Here is a 24545-nt window from a genome sequence, read left to right as displayed (position 1 = left end):
TAATGTAACTTTTCTATCAGTTTCTATTCAGAGTTGAAATTATCTGTGTGATCATTTTCAATCGGCCTTGATTTTTACAAGTTTCTATTTCAAGTGTTCTAATCAGTTCTTATTTTATACTGATCCTGAAAATGATTCAATTCAGCAAGTAAAGTGGCTTCATTATTGTGACGTGCCCACAAATGTTCCAATAGTGTTGCTGTATTCAGATGAAGCTAACACAATGCGATAGAGGTCGGGGAGATCAGTGCCCTTTCCCCTTGTTAGACATTGGTGACTTCCGTACTACATAAGTACTGTCAAATATATTTCCACCAGTTATTTTCTCGCCACCAACGACTTGTGAAGTGGAACGTCCATTGTAAGTGTTTGCTTTCGTTTAGTACTCCTTATTATGGTGTATGCCTATAAATGAACGGATTCTAAACCTGTCACTAATGTCATTGGTTTGGTACAATGTAAACGTGTCTTTAATAATTACTCAGTAATGCGCTTCTCAGTAACATCCTAGACATCACTTTTCAATTTTGAGGAATATTAACATCAGTAGTGTACAATATCTCCAATTAGGTAATCTTTGTGTAATAGCCTCGAAGCTGTATGGAGATTATGGCGGTAGCTGTAAGAAAGAGGAAGCAGCATACCGAATTAAGTGAACTGCAAACATCGTTAACAGTAAAGCCATCTACCGGAAATGATTGGCAACAAGGACGGAAAAAGAGCAAGCTTGTTTATTTATTTATTTATTTATTTATTTATTTATTTATTTATTTATTTATTTATTTATTTATTTATTTATTTATTTATTTATTTATTTATTTATTGTTTTTACGGTATAGCTTTTAGTGCCGAGAATGTCCGAGGACATGTTCGGCTCGCCTGATGCAGGTCTGTCTATTTTACTCCCACGGGCGACCTGCACGTCTCGATGTGAGTGGTAGTGATGGTGGTAGTTATTATTGTTTTAAGATGAAGTAGGACTGGGCAATCATCCTCTATTAACACTAATTAGAAGAACAATTGTAAGGGTTCCGACATTTTGAAAAATGAAGGTATCAACGGAAGAAAGAAATGATCCACGAAGGGTAGGAAAGTGAAACACTCCCTAGGTCTAGCGAACCTAATACCATCCGGGTCGGAAAAGAACAAGAGTTGACCAAGGGAGGTCGGATAGGATCGATTGAAGTGGGGAGCCTGGCACAAGTCACAAGTAAGTGTACACAATGCCGGGACTCAGCTAAGAGATCCATGTTCACCAATCCACTTTCCCTAGTTAAGAACCCCTGGAACCCTTTTTAGTCGCCTCTTACGATGGGTAGGGGATACCGTGGATGTTATTATATACTCCCACCCGGAAAGGGAGTCCGAATGTGAGGTGATGACGATAAGGAGGTAGGGAAAGGATAAAACACGGTCCCGGCACATAACCTACTCCTGTCAAATGGCACTAAGGGATCTGTTCAAGGCTTAACATCACCATCAACAGCGTCATATGCCCTCGCTCAATATGAAGAGTGCGGAGAGGTTTAGAGTTGCATCCAGACTTTTGTTACGCAATCTCGTGATCAGAAATTGTATACCATCACCTCTCCTATCCTGTTGCCCAACATTCTCTTGGTGATTTTTTTTTTTTTTCCGCCGATGGGCTAGAACCGGCTAACCTTTCGTTAATTGATTTCAAAAAAGTTTGTACCTAATTCTTGGTACCTCTCCCTTCAAATATTATTCTATACCTTAATACCATGTTCTTATAAATCAATATTTGCCCTTATCTGTACTCGTGTTTCAAATGTATCTTCATATTATGATCTTTACTACTTTTAACAAGTCCATTTGTCTTTTAATGTCATTGCACGCCATCTTTCCGCTGGCAACACGGAACATACGGCTTAGTCAAGCAGCTTGTCTCCTTACTCCCAAACCTCCCAACTGAAAGTATTTTTTTTTTTCTTTTTACCAAATGCTTTACGTCGTATCGACACACATAGGTCTAATGGCGACGATGGGATAGAAAAGGGTTGAGAGTGGGAAGGAAGCGGCCGTGGCCTTTATTAAGGTACATCCCTAGCATTTGCCTGGTGAGAAAATGGGAAACCATGGACAACCATCTTCAGGGCCATGAAGGGAACGTCAATATTTGGTTTGGTTTTAAAACTCCCTAAGTCACTGACTAAATGAAAAACACTGTGTTACTGACTTAAAGAAGAACTAAAATTCATACTCACATGATTTACTGATGTGTATATCTGCTTTATACATACATAAAAAGCTATAAACATTTACAGTACCAATAAATTCCTCCCAAAGAGTACTGTACAAGAAAATATAATATTATAAATATGATACATGGAATATGCATCTTAAATGAAAATTAAATTCCCCATTTACTCCTTGTTAGTGGTGCTCCAGTTATATACAGTATTCCAGAGGACAAATTACAACGGTTGGAGAAGTTATTTTCAATTAAATTATGCATCATTAGTAAGCAATTATTAGTCCGACTCGTTGGCTGAATGGTCAGCGTACTGGCCTTCGGTTCAGAGGGTCCCGGGTTCGATTCCCGGCCGGGTCGGGGATTTTAATCGCTTCTGATTAATTCTTCTGGCTCGGGGACTGGGTGTATATGTCCGTCCCAACACTCTCCTCATCATATTCACACAACATACTACACTACCAACCACCACAGAAACACGCAATAGTGCTTACATCCCTCCATAGAGGGTTGGCGTCAGGAAGGGCATCCGGCCGTAAAAACAGGGCCAAATCCACATGTGCGACGTAGTTCGCACCCGCGACCCCACAGGTGTGGGAAAAGCGGCAGGAAAAGAAGTAAGCAATTATTAGTTTAAATATCAAACTACCTACAAGTATCTCGTGGACACACTTCTTTGTTACTGTAGCCGACATATGGAGTTTGTTTCACTCTTGCTGTTTGTGTTTTGTTACACTTCTTTAAATGAATTTTTCTAATTCCTTTCTCCTTGTTGACACAAACATCATTATCGTCTGAAGAAGACATGCGTGCACAACAATCGGATACGCTTCTATAAGAAACGCAAAACAATGTGCTTCCCGCGATTAGCGAAATTCCTGTTATGAGCAGCTGATGCTGGAAACACACACTAGCAGTTAAACACTGTTACCTTGAGAAAAACTGAGTGGTAAATGCACCAGGAACTATATGTAAACTTTTAGTCTCTGAGGATTAATAATTATAGAAAGACATCATGGAAGTAGGATATGAAGTTATATCCTTTATTAACTTTGCCTATAGATCAATTTAAAACTCCTGCAGTGCCACATCCACTCATTATGATTGACTATAAGAGATAATTATGCAAATTAGTAACTCACAGACGGGTCCTGTTGAGTAATTTTGGGGCATTTAGCTTTCTCGGCAGAATTATTGGTGCTCCATTCTTTAGCTTAAGATTATGTGGCATCATCCACGTGGACTGATGGAATTGAGAAATTCTGTTGGATTGCGTACACCCTCCTTTTTAATCTAAAACGGACGTATAACCCTATGCGCTTAGATGGAATTCAGATTTTTCATAGGTTCCGGTCACTGATTTTGTGGAATTGGAACAATCGGAACAATTCTTACGCATAAATTTTATCAATATACTATTTAAGGGTATGGGAGCGTAAGTCGGGAAAATGTTCGATCATTAACCGTCACGGTAGTATCAAGCTCAGCGGCAGGAATTTTCATCTCGTAGCTAGCGAAGGTTCTTTTTTACGTCATACTGACTCAGGATGCTCTTCTGGCGACGACGGGAGAGGAAAAGGCTAGGATTGAGAGAGAAGCTACCGTAACAATAATTAATGTAGAGCTCCAACATTTGTCTGGTGTGAAAATGGGAAACCGTCTTCCGGGCTGCCGACAGTGTGGTTCGAACCCACTATCTCTCGAGTGCAAGCTGACAGCTACGTGACCAAAACCGCGCAGCCACTCACTTGGTTTCAACCATATTAATTAATTATTAATAATAATGTAAGGCCTATTTAAATAGGTTTATATTTATTAAACCATTTGTTTCCGCTGTTCCAAAAATAGAACATTCTCAAAAACTGTTGTGTAAGTATATTGCACAATTTTAAGATATCCAGTCTACACCGAAAATGAGTACCAGGTTAATTCCTGGGGTCATGATGCCTGGACATACAGCTGAGCAGTCTTTCCTACTTACAGTTAATGACCGAGCTCGATAGCTGCAGTCCCTTAAGTGCGGCCAGTATACAGTAATCGGGAGATAGTGGGTTCGAATCCCACTGTCGGCAGCCCTGAAGATGGTTTTCCGTGGTTTCCCATTTTCACATCAGGCAAATGCTTGGACTGTACCTTAATTAAGGCCATGGCCGCTTCCTTCTCATTCCTAGGCCTTTCCTATCCCATCATCGCCAAAGGACCTATCTGTGTCGGTGAGACGTAAAGCAAATAGCAAATAATAATAATAATAATAATAATAATAATAATAATAATAATCATAATAATAATAAATTAATTAATTCCGATTTTGCGGATAGTGGAATCTCCAACCTTTCATCCTTCAAAAGGCCTTCGAAGGCCTGTACGAAGATAGCCTTCCTTTGATATTTAATTAATTAATTAATTTATTTATTTATTTGTTCTTTCTTCGAGTTTGGCCTACTGTGGACCACGAGAAACAACTGATTTGCTGGTTATTCTTTCCTTCTCCTCCCAGAATATCTTCATTCTTTCATTTCCTTCTTCATCCCTGAGGGGAGATGCTCTTGGCTCTTCTACTTTGTTTTTACTGAAACTCCTTAAATTCCAAAACATTCGTTCAAAACAACTCTCAGTTCCATGTCTTCTTTGAAATTATACCAACTTCATAAATTTTCTTGCATCTTCAAGCAATTTTGTAGTTGCCTTTAGTTGGTCAAGTAACTGAAGATTTTCTATTCAGCCCACATTCACACCTTCTGAAGAGATTCTCCTAAAACTGCAGTACTCTTTTGTGGATTATATCTGTAACCTCTACCTTTTTCATTTATATTATAGGTCTTCATTATTTATGAAACTATGAAAACACTGTTACCAGTAACTTTTCCTCTTCATCCATGTATCTACTCTTCTTTTCTCTTGTCCGAGGATCTTTTCCTTTTTTCCACTCTAGATCTTCCATTTACCCTTTGTTGTTCAGTAGCAGGCATTCTGAACTATTGAGTCCCTACGTTTTCACAACCATAATATAGTTTATTATTTCATGTGTGCCTTCGCGTTGCAGGATATCTTTCTCTGTTTATAGATATTCTCTACTAACCTACACCTAGTTCTATCTTTATAGCTCATCCTTTATTTAATTCTGTTACAAGCCTATTTTGTTGAATACATTCCCAGATATATAAAATTTATTTCTCCTCTTGATATTTCTCATTTTTATATTCACTCTCTCAAGTTTCTTCTGTGTAGGCTACTCTGTTATTTTGTAGGAGATTTTGTGTCCTGTTTTTACCAGAATCTCGTGTAAATTTTTAAGTATACTTCGAGCTGCTTCTTTATCGTCTGCTAGCAATATCAAATAATCAGAGAACATGATACACTCTAACATCAAACCTGATTCTTTTGACCTAAAGAAATTATTTCTGCTAATTCATCTATGATTTCCTTTCATGATTGCTCCCATTATGTTTTCCAGAATGGTGTTAAATTCGGTAACAGTTCACCTTCATTCCTAACTCCTGTCTCCGAAAATTTACTGTAAAACTTAGTGTTTGGGGCAGTTTCCGTTAGTGTTTGATAATTGTACTTTTATTTCTATCTATGTCGAATTCTCCAAAAACACTGAGAAGCGTCTGCCGGTTGACCGAGTCATATTCTTCTCCGAAGTCGACGAAAACCAACTACTATATATCTGCCTCTTGCAGCTCTTATGCTCAGGATGCTTTTCTGACTGAAGTTATGTTCCACATATCTCCACTTTCTGAATCCTTCGTGACATTTACCTACTTGATGGTCCACCTGTTCTATTCCTAAATTTAGTGAGGACTGTGAAGTTACTTTGTTAATACAAGATAACAGCGAAATTCCTCGGTAGTTGTTTGGGTTGGTGCGGTCTCCTTTCTTAAGGAGCGAATGACCATAAGTTCATTCGCAGTCACTGGCAATTGCTCTTTTCCCCTCTATGAGGCTCAGTGGTTTTGACAGTGGGTTTCAGTTTGATGTTTTCTCGAAGTTTTGTCTTATCGGTGGTTACCACAGTTTAAAAGGGTACCTAAAATATCAGCTAAAAGTTGGTAATTTTACTCTTAGTGCCAGACTACCATCCTGTTTTTGAAGCTCAGACTTGGATGCAGGTATTGATGTAGTTCTTCCTTGAAGGTGATAATAGAACGTCCTGGTGTTTTCAAAATCTTCTTCCAGATTCTCTAAACGACTTTTATCATACTTTCTCTTTTTACCTCTAAAGATCTTCGCGTGACTGAAGTACATCATTCCATTCTGAAAGATGTAATCAGAAATGAAACATTACAAGGAAAATAAGTAAATGCTTTGTACTTTGCAAATAATACTGGGTTTTAATGGATTAAAATAATGAAAAAAGAATTGTAAAACTGAGGAATAGTGATTTGATGCTCTCAGGTCAATGCAATGTCCATAGAACAAACTGTTATGACTGAAATAATATGTAAATCGTGCGATAATAATTAGCATTCATTCCATAAAACTGACGACTGGTAAACAGAATAGAATGATGACCCCTCTATAGTCATGGTTAGTTCAACGATTTAACCCCTGTTTCCTGTTCCGGCCATGTGCAATAAGAACAAGGAAATATAAGGCGGATGCCCACACATTATGATGCAAATTTTCTGACTCAAATGGTGTAACTTCCCCTACTTGTGAGCTGTTTAGAGGGACATAAAACATGTTGATGTATACATTACAGTACTTGCAAGATCAGTTCTACTGAATTCTACTTTATCATGAGAGGTTGGTTACATAACACAGTAAAGAAAACAATCATCACTAAGAAGTAAAACCTACAAGGGTAAAATGTTGCAGTTTTATGTATTATCTCGTAGGTGGATAACACTACATGATTCTTGATACAGTTATACTGAATATTATGACGACGATAGAGTAGGAAAAGACTAGGAGTGGGAAGGAAGCGGCCGTGGTCTTGATTAAGGTACAACTCCAGCATGTTTCTGGTATGAAAATAGGAAACCACGGAAAACCATCTTCAGAACTGCTGATAGTGGGGTTAGAACGCACTATCTCCAGAAATCAAGCTCACACACACGCGACCCTAACCGCAAGGCCAACTCCATCGGTCTTCTCAGTTCACTGGCAAGGGAACAGCTTGGGTTGTACCCGGCAGATTTCAACGAAACTTGGGCGAATGGTCACTTCACATTTTTTACGTTTAATAGTGAAAATTACTTTACCGTAAAAAAAAACGATAGTGTTTTAATAATGCACTGCTGAAAAATAGCTTGGTGGCTCGGAGCAGTTACGCAATGATGATGTAGAATGACCATACGCACGCACTGTAGAGATATACCAACACAGTAGTTCTATTTTCCGGGCTGAGTAGCTCAGGCCGTAGAGCCCTGGTCTTCTTAGCTCAAGATGGTGGGCTCGGTACCGTCTCAGTCCGGCGGACCTGAAGGCGATCCTGATCAAATACCCCCGCCTCTTGCGGCAGATTTACGGGCACGTAAAAGATCCTGCGGGACAGAATTCCGGAATTGCTGTGTCTTCAAAAACTATACAAGTATTTTTTGGGACGTCATATTCACTCTCAGTTCCCTCCGCGGGAATTTAATCATCCGGTCCAGCGATTTTGGGATATCACCCTGACTCGCTAGGTAACATATAACACAACGGCTTTCATTCTGTATCATTCCTATACTATAAACCGTAAAAATCTGAAAATTTGTACGTACCTTCTCAAGATGATCAAGTGTGATCTTTTACTTCTCATGACTACTCATTTTACCATACAGCACCACTTGAATTCCAACCATGTACTTCAGAGATCTCGGGACTGGTACGGGTTTATTTAGATCACACATCCCACAATGCAGGAAATTTTCCCGAGCTATAGTAAAATGTTCATCTGCCAGCTTTCTCACACATCATTCACTCTTTCGAGTCAACTGTATGTACTCTGGAGGAATAGACGCTATTTGCTTTACGTCGCACCGATACAGATATGTCTTATGGCGACGATGGGATAGGAAAGGCCTAAGAAGTGGAATGAAGCGACCGTGGCCTTAATTAAGGTACAACCCCGGCATTTGCCTGGTGTGAAAATGGGAAACAACGGAAAACCATCTTCAGGGCTGCCGACAGTGGGGCTCGAACCCACTATCTCCCGATTACTGGATACTGGCCGCATTTAGGAGGAATAGACGGTCCGCTGTTTCAAGCACGAGCGACTGTTTTAAAACATGGAACAGAATTTCTCGCTCCATACATGTATTTCGCTAAGATTCGCAGTGTATGAATACAGGATGTTCCCAAAGATGTGGGAAGTATTGGGTTGGTGAGGGGGTGGGGGGTGGGTGGTGGGGGGATAGTACTTCCCAAAACAACATAAAATGTCTCTATGAACATATGCTCCGCGGTTAATAGGTCACAGGTTGCAGAGTTTGCATCTGATAGAAATTGGGCGCTACACGCTACTATCTAGGTATCTGGTAATACTGGGACATCCCATTTCGATCAGCTGCTGCCATGTCGATGTACCAATGGGGATACTGCATTTTAATACCATAAATCCTCAAGCATGCCCACCATGTACCTCAATGCACGCCTCAACACGTCACATCTTTGATTGTCGAACACGTTCGAATACTGCAAGCCTTGCACGTATTCGATAACAATATTGTTCCACACGCTGACGAAGTGCTGCAGTATTCGTAACAGCTTGCCTGACTCCAAAATTAATTCAAATTACCAACTCTTCCTATTCTAGGTTATAAGTAAAACAGACATAGCTCTTGAACGATCGACCGTGGGTCATAAGTATGTTCTTAGGACTTTTTGTGTTGTTTTGACGTGTACTATCCATCCCCGATTTTTCCCCACATTAGTAATCTATATAAATAAAATTGTAGGGGGTCAGCTGTCTGTAATTTCTTTTGTTTTGCCAATTTTTCAGATATTTATCCGTTTTAGGTCAACTCAAGACCGAATCGGTGGTTTTTACGTTTCGTGTCTGTTTGTTTGTCTGTTTGTCTGTTTGTCTGTTTGTCTGTCTGTTTGTTTGTCTGTTCCACCATCACGTCGAAACGGCTGGATAGATCTCAACCAAACTTCATATTTAGAGTATACTCATCCCGGGGAAGGTTTCGATATGCATATTGTTTTAAAATCTTTGAATACACGGGGGGTTTATAGGAAAACCAGAATGGTTTTTCCACCATCACGTCGAAACGGCTGGATAGATCTCAACCAAACTACATATTTAGAGTATACTCAACCCGGGCAAGGTTTCGATATGCATATCATTTTAAAATCTTTGAATACACGGGGGGTTTATAGGAAAACCAGAATGGTTTCTCCACCATCACGTCGAAACGGCTGGATAGATCACAACCAAACTTCATATTTAGAGTACACTCATCCCGCGGAAGGATTCGATATGCATATCATTTTAAAATGTTTGAATAGACGGGGGGTTTATAGGAAAACCTGAGTGGTTTTTCCACCATCACTTCGAAACGGCCGGATAGATCTCAACTAAACTTCATATTTAGAGTATACTCCTCCCGGGGAAGGTTTCTATATGCATATTATTTTAAAATATTTGAATAGACGGGGTTTTACAGGAAAAACAGAATGGTTTTCCTCCATTTTCTCTTATACTATTGATTTTCTGTAAACTTAGTTTACCGTACGTGAAACGTCTCTTCATTATAAACAACTTTCGTTATGTTCATAATTTACCTTACTCTTCACATGACGGAGAAATTTACAATTTTCCGCTGCTATCATGCTCTGCATTGAGTGACCGACAGAACGACAACGAACCTACAGGTTACCATGGCAACGTCTCTGACTGCATGCCAGCAGGGAAGTAACGTATTGCCATTTTCCTCATCATGCTTTTAAATTCGTGGTTGTTCCTCGGGTAGAAGGCAAGAGAGGCGTCAATCGGCCTATCTGCGGGATATTGGCGGAATATCGTTGGATGTTATAACCGCCCTCGAATAGATTTGGTAATAACACCATTAGTCATCTTCTTATTATTTGTTTACCTAGGAATCACTGGATCTAAATTTCTCCTCTGTTACCGCTTTATTATATCCATAACACACACTAGCATAATTTATTGAGGGGTATTTGATTTTCCAATACGTTAACTTGGCATTTACATATTTGTCGTTATCCGGCTGTCCTCAGTTATAATCCATTTTCTATTACTTTCAACTTTCTTAACTGTATTATTTTCTTCCTTAATTACGCCGTATGTACTCGAATGCTACAAACTACTGGATGTATTTCCACCAAGACTCATATTTAGAATACACCTGTCCTTGATAGGTTTTAGGGAAAATATTGTTTCAAAATCCCTGAACTGACTGGGGGTTTATACGAAACCGAAACAGTAATTTTGCACTTCCACAAAATATACACAACCAACGTTAATTTAAATCTACCTGTCTTGGTAGAAATTAATTTATAAACTTTTTTTCTCATGTGCATCATTTCGATACCAGGATTAATAAGGGAGATATCATTAACGGACCGTTTTTCTGTACAAGTCCCATCGGACTTAACTCACGAGCGGGTGCGTGTAAAGCGTATTCCTTACAACTTGAAAACTACTGAAGACATTCGAACCAAAATTTATATTTAGCATCCACCTGTCCAAAGGTAGGTTTTAAACGTAAATAACATTTCATGTTCCGGAATGGACTGGCGGTTTATAGGGAACCGAAATGGTGATTTTACTCTTCCACAATATATACAGAACAAGACCAACCTAACTGGAAATCGACCAAACGTGATGGAATTCCACCTCTAAACCTTTTTCTTCATGTGCATTTTTCATAAATGGTCACTTTTGCAGGTTAAGTCCAGCGGACATAGCCCAAAAGGTGTTTTACATGGAGCAGATTCCTTATCTATATAAATCAAATCGTAACGACTGTGTGCCTCTACACTGACTATTTTGGCGAAATTTTCGTACAGCATTCCGTTATAAGGGGTAATAATGATCATCTCCATAATTTTTGGTTTAGTTTCCTGAAAGTCCTAATTTTTATCCGCCTCGCCCAAAATCCAGATTGCGGCATAATCTGCCAGAAGAAAAAGAAGATAATTGAAATTTGACAAAATTATACCTTTTCGCCTGTAACGAACGGAATACATCCCAGATCATTACATTTTTCACTTTTTATCCCCGAAGAATATCGAAATATGCAGGCAATTTTAATGATGGTGCAGACCTTCGGAAATTCCTATCACATAACGGATTGCACAATCTCCGTTCAATTTGGAATGATCTACAACCTTGGTCTTTTGACTTTTGCCGTATCTGTATCCCATTTACGTTTGATTTTTCTCTATTAATCGATGTTAAGTCAATTTGGAATTTTCACATGCATAATTCATACTTTCAGTTACATATATGAAATACAGAATCATCATACTCTTCACGAAAATCGGCCCACCCAGTAGGCATATGTGAGCCAAATGCTATGTATGTAGCTGTCACATAATTATCCGAAAGGTAATGTAATGTGAGATAATCTTACCAAACCTTTACCCTGTTCCACGTTTCTAACTCAATCTGACCCAAGAATAGATGACATATCATATGACCAGCCATTTAGGCCACTAAATCCGGCGTGTCTTATGGTATAATCCTTTGTCGATATGACGTACGTTTAGTAGCAGTTAATCTGTAAATGAAGGTCTTCAATATTGTAAACACGCATATACTTTCGTATGTCGATCTATATATATTCACTGATGTCGATTTTTAGCTATCGAGAAAGGGTGGGTCTGATATTGTAATCAGTACTCCCCACACCGACTTTGACTGGCAGTAGGAAAGGGTTCCTTCTCCAACTCCTGTGTAAGGACGGCCTACAATTGTAATGAATAGTTCCCTTCTCGATTTGACTTGCAGAAGGCAAGTGAGCATGCAGTTTTGTTTATAACTCCCCTACCCGATTGTGTTTGGCAGTAGGCAAGGGTGCCCGCCATTATAAAGAAATGTCCTCATCTAAAATGTGACTTTCATTAGGCATAGTGGCCCGCTATTTTGATGGAAACTCACCAACTTGGTGTGACTGGCAGTAAGGTAGCTGGAAGTAGGAAAATGGACCTGGCATTATAATGATAACTGCACAACTCAACTTCGAGTGATAGTAGGGTAATTGCCTGCCATTATAATAAAAACTCCTCAACTGTAATCTGTCTGGAAGTAGGAAAGGGGGCTGCCATTTTAACGATACTCCCCAAATCGATTCCGTCCGCGTAGTAGGCAATGGGGCCTACAATTATAATGTAAACTTCCCAACTCGATTGTGAATGGCAGTAGACAAGTGAGCCTGCCGTTATATCACAAATACATAACAAACTTTTTACATTGGAAACAACGTACGGGGACCTCCCCATGCTCTTTCTCGGATAACGCTAAGAGACATGCAATTTTAAAACAATCTTATTTACTGCATGTACACTATTTACGTCGATATTCAAATACAATGTAGAATACCGTAGCGAAGCACGGGTACATTCGCTAGTACTTCATATTGTCAATGCGTTTTCCTCTTTACTTATTAAAATCTTCGGAATTGGCTTAAGATATATGCCCTCTTATTAATGGCCCAGTGCTTCTATGTCCTCTTGGGTGCCCACAAAGCATAAATTTCACAGAACGTTCCTCCACAGTTTCCGTCTGCACTGATTATGGGAATTTCCGCGTGTTATTGAAATTTAAGTTTGCTAGTGGGGATAAAGTTCTTGAAGTAGCATTTTAAATCAGGATCAATGTATATATTACACCCCTAGTTTAAAACGAATTAACTGAGACTTGAAACAATTTAACTGTTGAGAAAATACCCTTATGGATAATTGAATTAGAGATACCTAGTTAGTAGCGTGTAGCGCCCAATTTCTATCAGATGCTGGCGGCGATCCAGCGTGACAGACACTCTACATCACTGCGGAAGTGTTGGGGAGATGTACTGATTCATGACCACTACACAGCCTCCCATATTGCACAGAGGTTGGTTATAAGACTGTCCAGAGTGCGCACATTCCTCTCATCAGCATGCCAGTTATGCTCAATAGGATTGAGGCCGGATGACCCTGGGATCTAGGCAAGCGTCCTGCTGTCCGTAGGGTGTCCATCGAACAAACGAACTGGCCAGAGTTCGGGAGCGATGGACCGGAGAATTGTCTTGCTGTAGGTACGGATCTCCTACAGGGTACTGTAATAAATGGGTGTACATCATCCGGCAGCAGGTTCCTGTCTCGTTCACCGGGGATGTTTTCAGGTATGCCACGGGCCTTATTTAATCCCATGTTAACAGTCCACATACGAGGATACCACCACCACCACCACCACCAATCTGAACGCTACCCTGATGGTAAGAGAGCTCCTTTGCTTAAAGTACAGTACTTGGCGACGAATTCGGAACCTGCCGTTCGTTTGTACGAACTGGTACCTCGACTCATCTGTCCAGGTGACCTTCTATCATGCTTCGAGAATCCAATAGTGGTTTTCCTTTGTCTGTATCAATGTTTGTGCAGATGCATGCTAGTGGGGCAGCGGCTTCTGCACCAAACTGCGGGGCTATGATTCTGAATGGTATAGTTGCTGACACTTCATTGTTGTCCAGCACTGAATTCACGAGTGATCTAATGTACTGAGGCCTGTGTATCCACTCTTGCGATCCGAATTGCCGAAGGAAACGCCTGTCAACAACACATTGCACAACGCGACACATAATCCTTGTGGCGGTGGTTTTGCCTGAATCCACATACTCAGCGTATAGTACTGACACGTGTGACGTGGGAAGCCCAGTGCTTGCATGGCTTCGGATATAGAATAGTCCATTTATGACACCGAAAATCTGGGTGCGCTCAAATTGCGCTGAGATCTCATGTCATAACCATTTTCTGCTCACCTGTTACTCACACGGCCAGTACGAGACTTGACGACATCGTTGCCTCCTTCCACACCGTACTATTACATTCACCGGGCTGACCACAGCGTCATTTCGCCAAAACGGCTGCAATATCAAATCCAATTGCTCATCACTGTAGCAGGTAATGGAAACAATACAAACAACTTCTCCGCCCTGACCAAAGAAACAGTGTATGTTTGAGGCTCTGAACAGTGCACTTTGCGTGTTCATTACGTTGTGGGACAACTAGAACTGCAAGAGCTTCGGCTTTATTATGGGCTCTTATTTCTAACCTGTCGGGTTTGGGTATAGATTTAAGTAGCCGTGTGGCCTCCTAGGAGGCCATGTGCAGAACTTTCTACTTGACACCCACGGGTGACCTGCACTTCTAGATGTGTGATGGTGGTGGTGATGATGATGATAACAGTTTTGGCAGTTTAATGAGTATGCAACAAACACAAGAATTTTTGATAGAAAGCTCTTCCTCACCGAGCTCGATAGCTGCAGTCGCTTAAGTGCGGCCAGTATCCAGTATTCGGGAGATCGTGGGTTCGAGCCCCACTGTCGGCAGCCCTGAAGATGGTTTTCCGTGGCCCATTTTCACACCAGGCAAATGCTGGGACTGTACCTTAATTAAGGCCAGGGCCGCTTCCCTCCCATTCCTAGCTCTTTCCTGTCCCATCGTCGCCATAAGACCTATCTGTGTCGGTGCGACGTAAAACAACTTGCAAAAAACAAAACAAAAAACTCTTCCACTAAAACTTGTCAATTGTTAGCCGGTATTTTACGTGCTTAATCACTTTCGAAACAGTATCTTAAAGAAGTGTCAAGTGGCACTGTAATCCATAGGATAAGATTTAGGTACATGTTTGAAATATGTGGACACAGCGTATACTGTTTTTGAAATATAAAGATCATGCGTAATGTTTAAGCTTAATTTCTGAGTGTGCTGAAGGATCTTGCAAAGGCAATTGAATTGAATTACGAAAATTGCCACGCCGTCTAGGAAGACAGACCAATAGAGTAATTTAAATGCGAAGTGATGCAAAGAAATATTATTGTGTATCAGTGTACATTCCTTTGTTCAATTTCGCGTCAGGAGAACTGACTAAATGGTTCAAATCGCATAAAAAAACTCAGATTGCTTCACATACTGGTCGCAGAATTTTGTATTGGTGGTTCATGGGAAAGGATTTGAGAAGCAGTAATACAGTATGATACCATCTGCGAATGTTATTATCACTTGGAGGATCACAACCGAACTTAATGCGGAACGCACGTTGCACAGTAACTACAGATTCTGTCTTTGCAAACTGCAAAACACAAAAAGCTTTCTGTTGACTAGTCGCCATCTTTGCTACTACCGCTGTCTAGCGGATTGTGGCGAAACCATTGCACGTACATGCGCACTGGTGCTAACAAACAAAACTGTTTGAGTTGCACTTTCATTTGACATATAATGTATAACTGTAAGTTTAACGTATTCAATATTATAAGGCGTTAAAACTCCGATATTCATTTGTAAACACCCTGTATTTATATAGGGGTCACTTCCCAAGTTCGTCTTCCGTAATAAAAGCTGAGTTTGAAGTATGTAAAAAAAAAAAAAAGGTTGAAAATGGAAATCTGCTAAACTTACAAGCTTCACTTCCTCTGCCACTGTGAAATACGGTTATTTTCTCATAATTCTCAAAATTCTACTCTACCCGTCCTCAAGTTCAGTAAGGCTTTTTTGACTATCCACGAATTCTTATTTCGAAACTCAAAAAGTTAAGACAGAAGACTGAAAATAACACCAGAGAGTGATCTCAACACTCTCATTTTGCAAACGACAGAGAATAAATTGTGTTTTTTAACAACTTTATAAAAATGCTATTTGCTTTACGTCGCACCGACAAAAATAGGTCTTATGGCGACGATCGGGTAGGAAAGGCCTAGGAGTTGGAAGGAAGCGGCCGTGGTCTTAATTAAGGTACACCCCCAGCATTTGCCTGGTGGGAAAATAGGAAATCACGGAAAACCATCTTCAGGGTTGCCGACAGTGGGGAGTTCAACATTGTGTCTGCCTGCTAGAACATCCGCAAACGGATATTTCAAATTTCAGTGACACAGCGCACATGCACACACTGCGTTTCCCTGTTACAATCTCACATAGAGTACTCGTAGAACAGAATTATAATTAAATAATATTCATAATTAACAGATACTATTTAAAATGTTGGGCCGGACGTGCAGTGTAGGGTTTCACGTTTCTGCCTCTTACCTAGAGACATCGGGTTCCATTCCCGGCCAGGTCAGTGATTTTTCCCTTAATCTGATTAAATATCTGGTTCCGCGTCATGGTGTGGGGGTTGCGTTCCTGCCTCTTACCTAGAGGCCTGGGGTTCAATTCCTGACCAGGTCAGGGATTTTTACCTGCATCTGAGGGCTTGTTCGGCCACACGGTGTAGGAGTTGCGTTACTGCCTCTTACGAACAGGCCTTGGCTTCAATTCCCGTCCAGGTCATGGATTTTTACCTGCAATTGAGGGCTGGTTCGCGGCCGGTTTTCGATTCCTGGCCAGGTCAGTCAGGAATTTTTACCTGCAGCTGGGGGGGGGGGTGCTGGTTCGTGGTCTACACAACCCACATGTTTACAATTAAGGTGTTATCTGATAGTAAAATCGCGGCCGCGGTCCAAAAAGCGAAGAATAACGACCGAGAAGGTCTGTCGTGCTGGCCATACAACACCTCGTAATCTGCAGACCTTCGAGCTGACCATCATCCATAACCGTGTTCGTAGTAAATTTATGCGGTGTTATGCACCGAATAATGTCAATATATAATGTCTATAGCGTGAGCTAAACGTTTTCTTTTCTTCGAAGTTTATATTACATTAACTGAGGTAAGTGTAGTGTGTATAATTACTACAATATGATCTACGATTATACACCATTAAACGTATTCAAGTATATTTAAGCAGTGATATGTGTTGCACATCAGTAAAAATTCCGCGTTATACTGATGCTTTCTTCACACACCCAGAAGATGCTATTATATATGTGCGTGTAGACTATACCTCACAAATTCGTGATAGGAAAGGAGTGATTATATTGTGTATAACAGTATGTATATAATCATCCATAACCATTTTCGTAGTATATTTATGTAGTGTTATGCACCAAGTAATATCAGTATATAATGTCTATAGCGTGAGCTATTATCGCTTTCTTCACTGTGCTATTTCATATCAGTCTTTTAACCCTAATGTGTCATTTCTCAATGTTGTGTGGAAATCTAGCAAAGTCTAACTGATTCTGGCATACTGAAATGCATTTGTAGCTTTCCTCACTAAGCTCAGTTTTAAATTCAGTAGTCTTTCCTAGCGATACCTTCGTAGGGGCGGTAGAATATCACACATACGGTGTACTCTGCCGGTCGTAGGGTGCAGTGTGCGTGTGTGCTATAAAAAATCATCGAAGAAAAGACGTGTTAATCCATTTCTTTCCTTCAAAGTTTATACTATTTTAACTGAGATAAGTGAAGTGTGTATAATTACTTCAATATTATCTATGTTTACACACCATAAAACGTGTTGAAGTATATTTAATCAGTGTTGTGTGTTACACATCAGTAAAAAAGCGGCGATTAATATATATTTCATGACAATGACCACAGTTACCGTTGCTTTCTCTACACAGCCAGAAGATGCTATTACATATGTGCATGTAGACTATACTTCTCAAATTCGTTATCGGAAAAGAGCAATTATATTGTGCATAAGAGTATGATCGATGTACATATTCATCCATAATCGTGAACGTAGTAAATTTGTGTAATGTTATGCACCGAATAATAACAATATATAATGTATATAGCGTAGGCTATAATCGCTTTCTTCACTGTGCTATTGCATTCGGGAGATGGTGTGTTCGTGCCTCCCCGCTGTCTTCAGTCCTTATGTTGGCGACTACGGAGCCCTTAGCTGTGTCCTGGCATTGCTTCCACTTTCATCTATCCTATCCGACCACCCACTGGTCAACTCTTGTTCTGCTCAGTCTCAGCATTATTTATACTGACAAATTTCAATTTCCAATCTTCCTTCATATTCCGGTAAAAGGAGCGGTTCCTTGACCACCTTTCTCGCACTTGACAACAAGCTGTTCGATGTTATATAGTTATTGTTTCTCGTCTGTATTATGTAACGGATGTGTAAACAAGCTGTTGGATTTTATATAGTTATTGCAGCAGTGCAGTATAGTTTCTCGTCTGTAATGTGTGTATCTTATTGACACATCTGCATATTGTACAACTGCACAATCTCTGCTTTATTATACCGTCAATTTCCATTCATATCATCATCAATGATATTCTGTCGAAAGGATATGCATACGAGACAGGAAATTCACAATCTGTGCAAAAGGTAAAAGGCGTGCGTTCTAGTGTAGTTAGACACTTACATTTACAACACTATCGTAATGTGCTGACATTTAAAAATGCAGCTTTTGTAGACAGATGAGAATATTTACACGCAGAATTTATGTTTTTACTACTGAAAATACATTTTCATTCACTGACGTCCAGAGGCCCGGGTTAAATTTCCCCACAACATACCATCAGATAGTGCATCAATTGTAATGTTAATTACTAAAAATTATGATTCCGTTTTTTCAATAATATTAATAATAATAGTAATATTTTTTGTGACTATACGATTATTTTTTCAACACTGTGATGTAGCAGTTAATGTGATTAGCTGCCACGACCAGTGGGGCGGGGACAATTCCCACCAACATACTCTCAGGTAACACATCAATTGTGTTGTTAATTACTAAAATTATGTTTCCGTTTAATCAATAATGATAACAGTGTTTTTGTGACTCTATGATTATTATCGTCGTACAAACACGTCAAGGGTTTACGGTAAAGGAAGGATGGGATAGGGCTAGATTTGGAAAGGTAGCGACTGTGGCCTTAAATGTTAATTACTAAGAAAGTTACGATTCTGTGTCGGGTTCAATTCCCATCAACATACCATCAGAAAGCGCATCAGTTGTAATGTTAATTACTAAAATTATAATTCCGTTTAATCAATAATAATTTTTTGTGACTATACGATTACATTTCCAATACTCTGGGTGTAGTGGTTAGTATGATTAGCTGCCATGACCGGAGACTCAGGTTCAATTCCCGACAACATACAATCAGATAACTCTTCAATTGTAATGTTAATCTATATAAATAAAGTTGTAGGGGGTCCGCCGTCTGTAATTTCTTTTGTTTTGCAAATTTTTCAGATATTTATTCGTTTTAGGTCAACTCAAGACCGAATCGGTGGTTTTTACTTTTCGTGTCTGTTTGTCTGTTTGTTTGCCGTTTTTCTGTTCCACCATCACGTCGAAACGGCCGGATAGATCTCAACCAAACTTCATATTTAGAGTATACTCATCCCGAGAAAGGTTTCGATGTGCATATCATCTTAAAATCTTTGAAGAGATGGGGGCATTTTCTCTTATACTATTGATTTTCTTTAAACCCCGTGGACCGTACATGAAACGTCTCTTCATTGTAAACAACTTTCGTTATGTTCATAATTTACCTTACTCGTCACATGACGGAGAAATTTACAATTTTCTGCTGGTATCATGCTCTGCATTGAGTGACCGACAGACCGACAACGAACCTACAGGTTACCATGGCAACGTCTCTGACTGCTTGCCAGCAGGGAAGTAACGTATTGCCATTTTCCTCGTCATGCTTTTAAATTCGTGGTTGTTTCTTGGGTAAAAGACAAGAGAGGAGTCAATCGGTCTATATGCGGGATATTGGCGGAATATCGTTGGAGGTTATAACCGCCCTCGAATAGATTAAGTAATAACACCATTAGTCATCTTATCCGTTTACCTAAGAATCACTGTGCCTAAATTTCTCCTCTGTTACCGCTTTATTATATCCATAACTCACACCAGCATAATTTATTGAGGAGCATTTGATTTTCCAATACATTCACTTGGCATTTACATATTTGTTGTTATCCGGCTGCCCTCAGTTATAATCCATTTTCTATTAATTTCAACTTTCCTAACTATTATTTTCTTCCTAAATTACTACGTAGGGCCTATGTACGCGAGTGCCTGAATCTACTGGATATATTTCCACCAAACTTCATATTTAGAATCCACCTGTCCTTCGGTAGGTTTTAGGGCAAATATTGTTTCTAAATCCCTGAACTGGCTGGGGGTTTATGCGAAAACGAAACCGTGATTTTGCACTCCCCCAAAATATACACAACCAAACTCAATGGAAATCTACCTGTCTTAATGAAAATACATTTCTAACCCTTTTTTCTCATGTGCATCACTTCGATACGAGGATTAATAAGGGAGATATCATTAACGGACCGTTTATCGGTACAAGTCCCATCGGACTCAACTCAAGAGCGGGTGCGTGTAAAGTGTATTTCTTACAGCTTGAGAACTACTGAAGATATTCGAACTAAACTTTATATTTAGCATCCACCTGTCCCAAGGTATGTTTTAAAAGTCAATAACATTCTCTATTTCATGTTTCCGGAATGTTGGCGGTTTATAGGGAACCGAAATGATGATTTTACTCTTCCACAATATATACAGTACAAGACCAACCTGACTGGAAATCGAAAAATATGATGGAATTCCATCTCTAAATTTTTTTTTTCATCTGCATTTTTTCGTCAGAAGAATTAATAAGGGAGATATCATGAATGGTCAGTTTTGCAGGTTAAGTCCAGCGGACATAGCCCAGAAGGTGTTGTACGTGGAGCAGATTCCTTATCTATCTATATAAATAAAATCGTAATGACTGTGTGCCTCTACATTGACTATTTTGGCGAAATTTTCGCACAGCTACCCGTTTAAGGGGTAATACCATCTGCATATTTTTCTGGTTTACTTTCCTGAAAGTCCTAATTTTTTACCCTCCTCGCCCAAAATCCAGATTGCGGCATATTCTGCCAGACGAAAAAGAAAATTGAAATATGACAAAATTATACGTTTTAGCCTGTAACGGACGGAAAATTTCCAAGAACATTAAATTTTTCACTTTTTCCCCCGAAGAATATCGAAATATCTAGGCAATTTTAATGGTGGTGCAGACCTTCGGGAAGTCCTATCACATAACGGACTGCACAATCTCCGTTCAATTTGGAATGATCTACAACCTTGGTCTTATGACTTTTTGTCGTATCTGTACCTCTTTTACGTTTTATTTTTCTCTATTAATCGATATTAAGTAAATTCGTTTTCACATGCATAATTCATACTTTCAATCACTTATAGGAAATATAGAATCATCAATCTCTTCACGAAAATTGGCCCACCTAGTAGCCATATATGAGCCAAATGCTATGTATGTAGCTGTCACATAATTATCCGAAAAGTAATGCAATGTGAGATAATCTTACAAACACTTTACCCTGTTCAACGTTTCTAACGCAATCTGACCTAAGAATAGATGGGATAGCATAGGACCAGCCATTTAGGCCACTAAATCCGGCGTTTTATGGTACAATCCTTTGTCGATATGACGTACGTTTGGCAGCAGTTAATCTGTAAATGAAGGTCTGCAATATTGTAAACACGCATATACTTTCGGATGCCGATCTATATATATTCATGTCGATTTTTAGCGATCGAGAAAGGGTGTGTCTGCTATTGTAATCAGTACTCCCCACACCGACTTTGACTGGCAGTAGGAATGGGGTCCTTCTCCAAATCCTGTGTAACTGGCATTAGTGACGAAGGCCTACCACTGTAATGAATACTTCACTTCTCGATTTGACTTGCAGAAGGCAATGAAGCATGCAGTTTTGTTTAATACTCCCCTATCCGATTGTGTTTGGCAGTAGGCAACGGTGCCCGCAATTATAAACAAATGTCATCATCTAAAATGTGACTGGCATTAGGCATAGTGGCCTGCTATTTTGATGGAAACTCACCAACTTGGTGTGACTGGGAGTAAGCTGGATGGCAGTAGGAAGAGGGCCTGACATTATAATGATAACTGCACAACTCAATTTCAACCGATATTACTGTAGTTGCCTGCCATTATGATAGAAACTCCCCAACTGTTATCTGTCTGGAAGTAGGAAAGGGGGGCTGCCATTGCAACGAAAACTCCCCAAATTGATTGTGACCGCGCAGTAGGCAATGGGGCCTGCAATTATAATGTAAACTTCCCAACTCGATTGTGAATGGCAGTAGGCAAGTGAGCCTGCCGTTATATCACAAATTCGTAACAAACACTTCACACTGGAAAGAGAGTATGGGGACTTTCCCATGCTGTTTCTCGGATATCGCTAAGAGACATGCAATTAAAAAAAAAATATTTACTGCTTGTACAGTATTTACTTCGATATTCGAATACAATGTAAAATACCGTAGCGAAGCACGGGTACATTTGCTAGTTAATAAAAAATTATGATTCCGTTTAATCAAACCAATTTTTTTGGTATTTTTTGCTACGGGCTTTACGTCGATTCGACACAGATAGGTCTTATGACCACGATGGGATAGAAAAGGCCTAGGAATTGGAAGGAAGCAGCCGTGGCCTTAATTAAAGTACAGCCCCAGCATTTGCATGGTGTGAAAATGGGAAACCACGAAAAAAACATCTTCAGGGCTGCCGACAGTGCGATTCGAACCCACGACATCCCGGATGCAAGCTCACAGCCGCGCGCCTCTACGGGGACCGCCAACTCGCCCTGTAATCGAACCAAAATAAACTTCTATATCATTTTTTTAAAATTTCATCCTCTGTGCCCTCCCACTCTCCTTTCATCTAACAAAAGGGTAAAATGAAATAGGTAAGTGTAAAATGCCGAACTCAAGGCTCTCGTCTTATCAGATGCCTTTCAGTTCGATGTCATATCAATAACGTAACTATATCAACCAAGAAAATGATAAAGTATATAATCAAAATGGTAACTGCTTTTTATCCGTAAGTTTAATGAATATCTCTTGTACTCATCGCCTAATTCTGTTAGTAAACGTGGTGTTAGGTGACATAGAATTAAGGACAACATATAATGATAAATATTAAATTATGATTACGTTTGATCAATAATAATAATTTTTCTACTTTTCCGAAATCTGTTACCTGACACGACTAGTGGCCCGGGTTCAATTCCCCAAAACATACATCAGATAGCGCATCAATTATAATGATAATTACTATAATTATGTTTCCGTTTAATCAATGATAATAATTTTTTTCTGTGTACACGATTATTATTTCCTCACTGTGGTGTAGCGGTTAATGTGATTAGCTGCCACGATCAATGGCCCGAATTCAATTCCCGACAACATACCATCGGATAGCTCTTCAATATTGTAAAGTAATTACTAAAAAAATTATGAGTCGGTTTAATTAAACCAAACTAAACTTCTATATATTTTTTTAAAGAAATGCTAGGTGAGGAGGAGGTAAGGGAATCTGTCCGAAAATCTGGGCCCGATGAGGGCGGGGGGGGGGGGGGGAGGTTATGTGACAATGAAAGCCAGATCAGGAGTAGTACACTAGTAGGATGTTGTTAACGAGTGCATGTATTTTGTGCAATTTTACTAATTTTCTGAAACAAGGGGAGAGGTCCGTTCAATTTGGCTCCTCCAAAGCGGTAAAACTGGGAGAAATGAGGAGGGAAGGGCATCTAACCGTAAAACTGAGACAGATCAGGAGGACACTACTAGAATGATGTGGTGGAAGGAAGGGCATTTAACCGTAAAACGGGGCTAGATGAGGAGGGAAGGGCGTCTAAAATTAAAATTGGGCCAAATCAGGAGGAGTACAGTACTAGGATGATGATGAGGAGGGAAGTTCATCTAGCCGTAAAACGACGTCAGATCAGGAGGAGGGAAGGGCACCTGACCGTAAAACAGGACTTGATCAGAAGTACACTACTAGGGTGATGGGGGAGGACGGAATGGCATGTAGCCGTAAAACTTCGCCAGTTGAGGAGGAGGGATGCGCATCTGACCCTAAAACTAGACCCGAAGGAGGTGAGGGCATCTATCGGTAAAACTAGGTCAGATGAGGAGGAAAGGGCATCTGACCGTAAGACTAGGCCAGATCATTAGGAGTACACTACTAGGATGATGGAGGAGGAGGGGAATTTGACCGTATAACTGTGCACTGTGAGGATAGCCCACTCTAAAATGCCTTCTGTGAGGGGGAAGGACATCTAGCCGTAAAACTAGGCCAGATGGGGAGGAGGGAAGGCATCTGACCGTAAAACTGGGCCACCCTTCAAAATGGCATCTGTGAGGTGGGAAGGACATCTAGCCGTAAAACTAGGCCAGACGAGGAGGAAGGAAGCGCATCTGACCATAAAACTAGGCCACCATCCAAAATAGCGTCTGTGAGGGGAAGGGCAACAAGCCGTAAAACTAGGCCAACGTGAAATGT

At 40.0% G+C, this 24545-nt stretch overlaps 1 protein-coding gene across 1 annotated transcript in view; it reads left to right on the top strand.

Annotated features, from left to right (window-relative positions):
- The first annotated feature begins 337 nt into the window (after positions 1-337).
- Positions 338-24545, top strand: part of LOC136858217 (very long chain fatty acid elongase AAEL008004) — a 62232-nt gene continuing 38024 nt past the window's right edge. The window contains exon 1 of the mRNA XM_067137600.2: positions 338-361. The gene's annotated coding sequence lies outside the window, so the exon portion shown is untranslated. The remainder of the gene's footprint in view (positions 362-24545) is intronic.

This window comes from Anabrus simplex, chromosome 1 (genome assembly GCF_040414725.1).
Source record: "Anabrus simplex isolate iqAnaSimp1 chromosome 1, ASM4041472v1, whole genome shotgun sequence".
NCBI classification, from domain to species: Eukaryota; Metazoa; Arthropoda; class Insecta; order Orthoptera; family Tettigoniidae; genus Anabrus; species Anabrus simplex.
The sequence above is the reverse complement of the archived record's forward strand: the minus strand, read 5'-3'. Positions and strand labels throughout refer to the sequence as shown.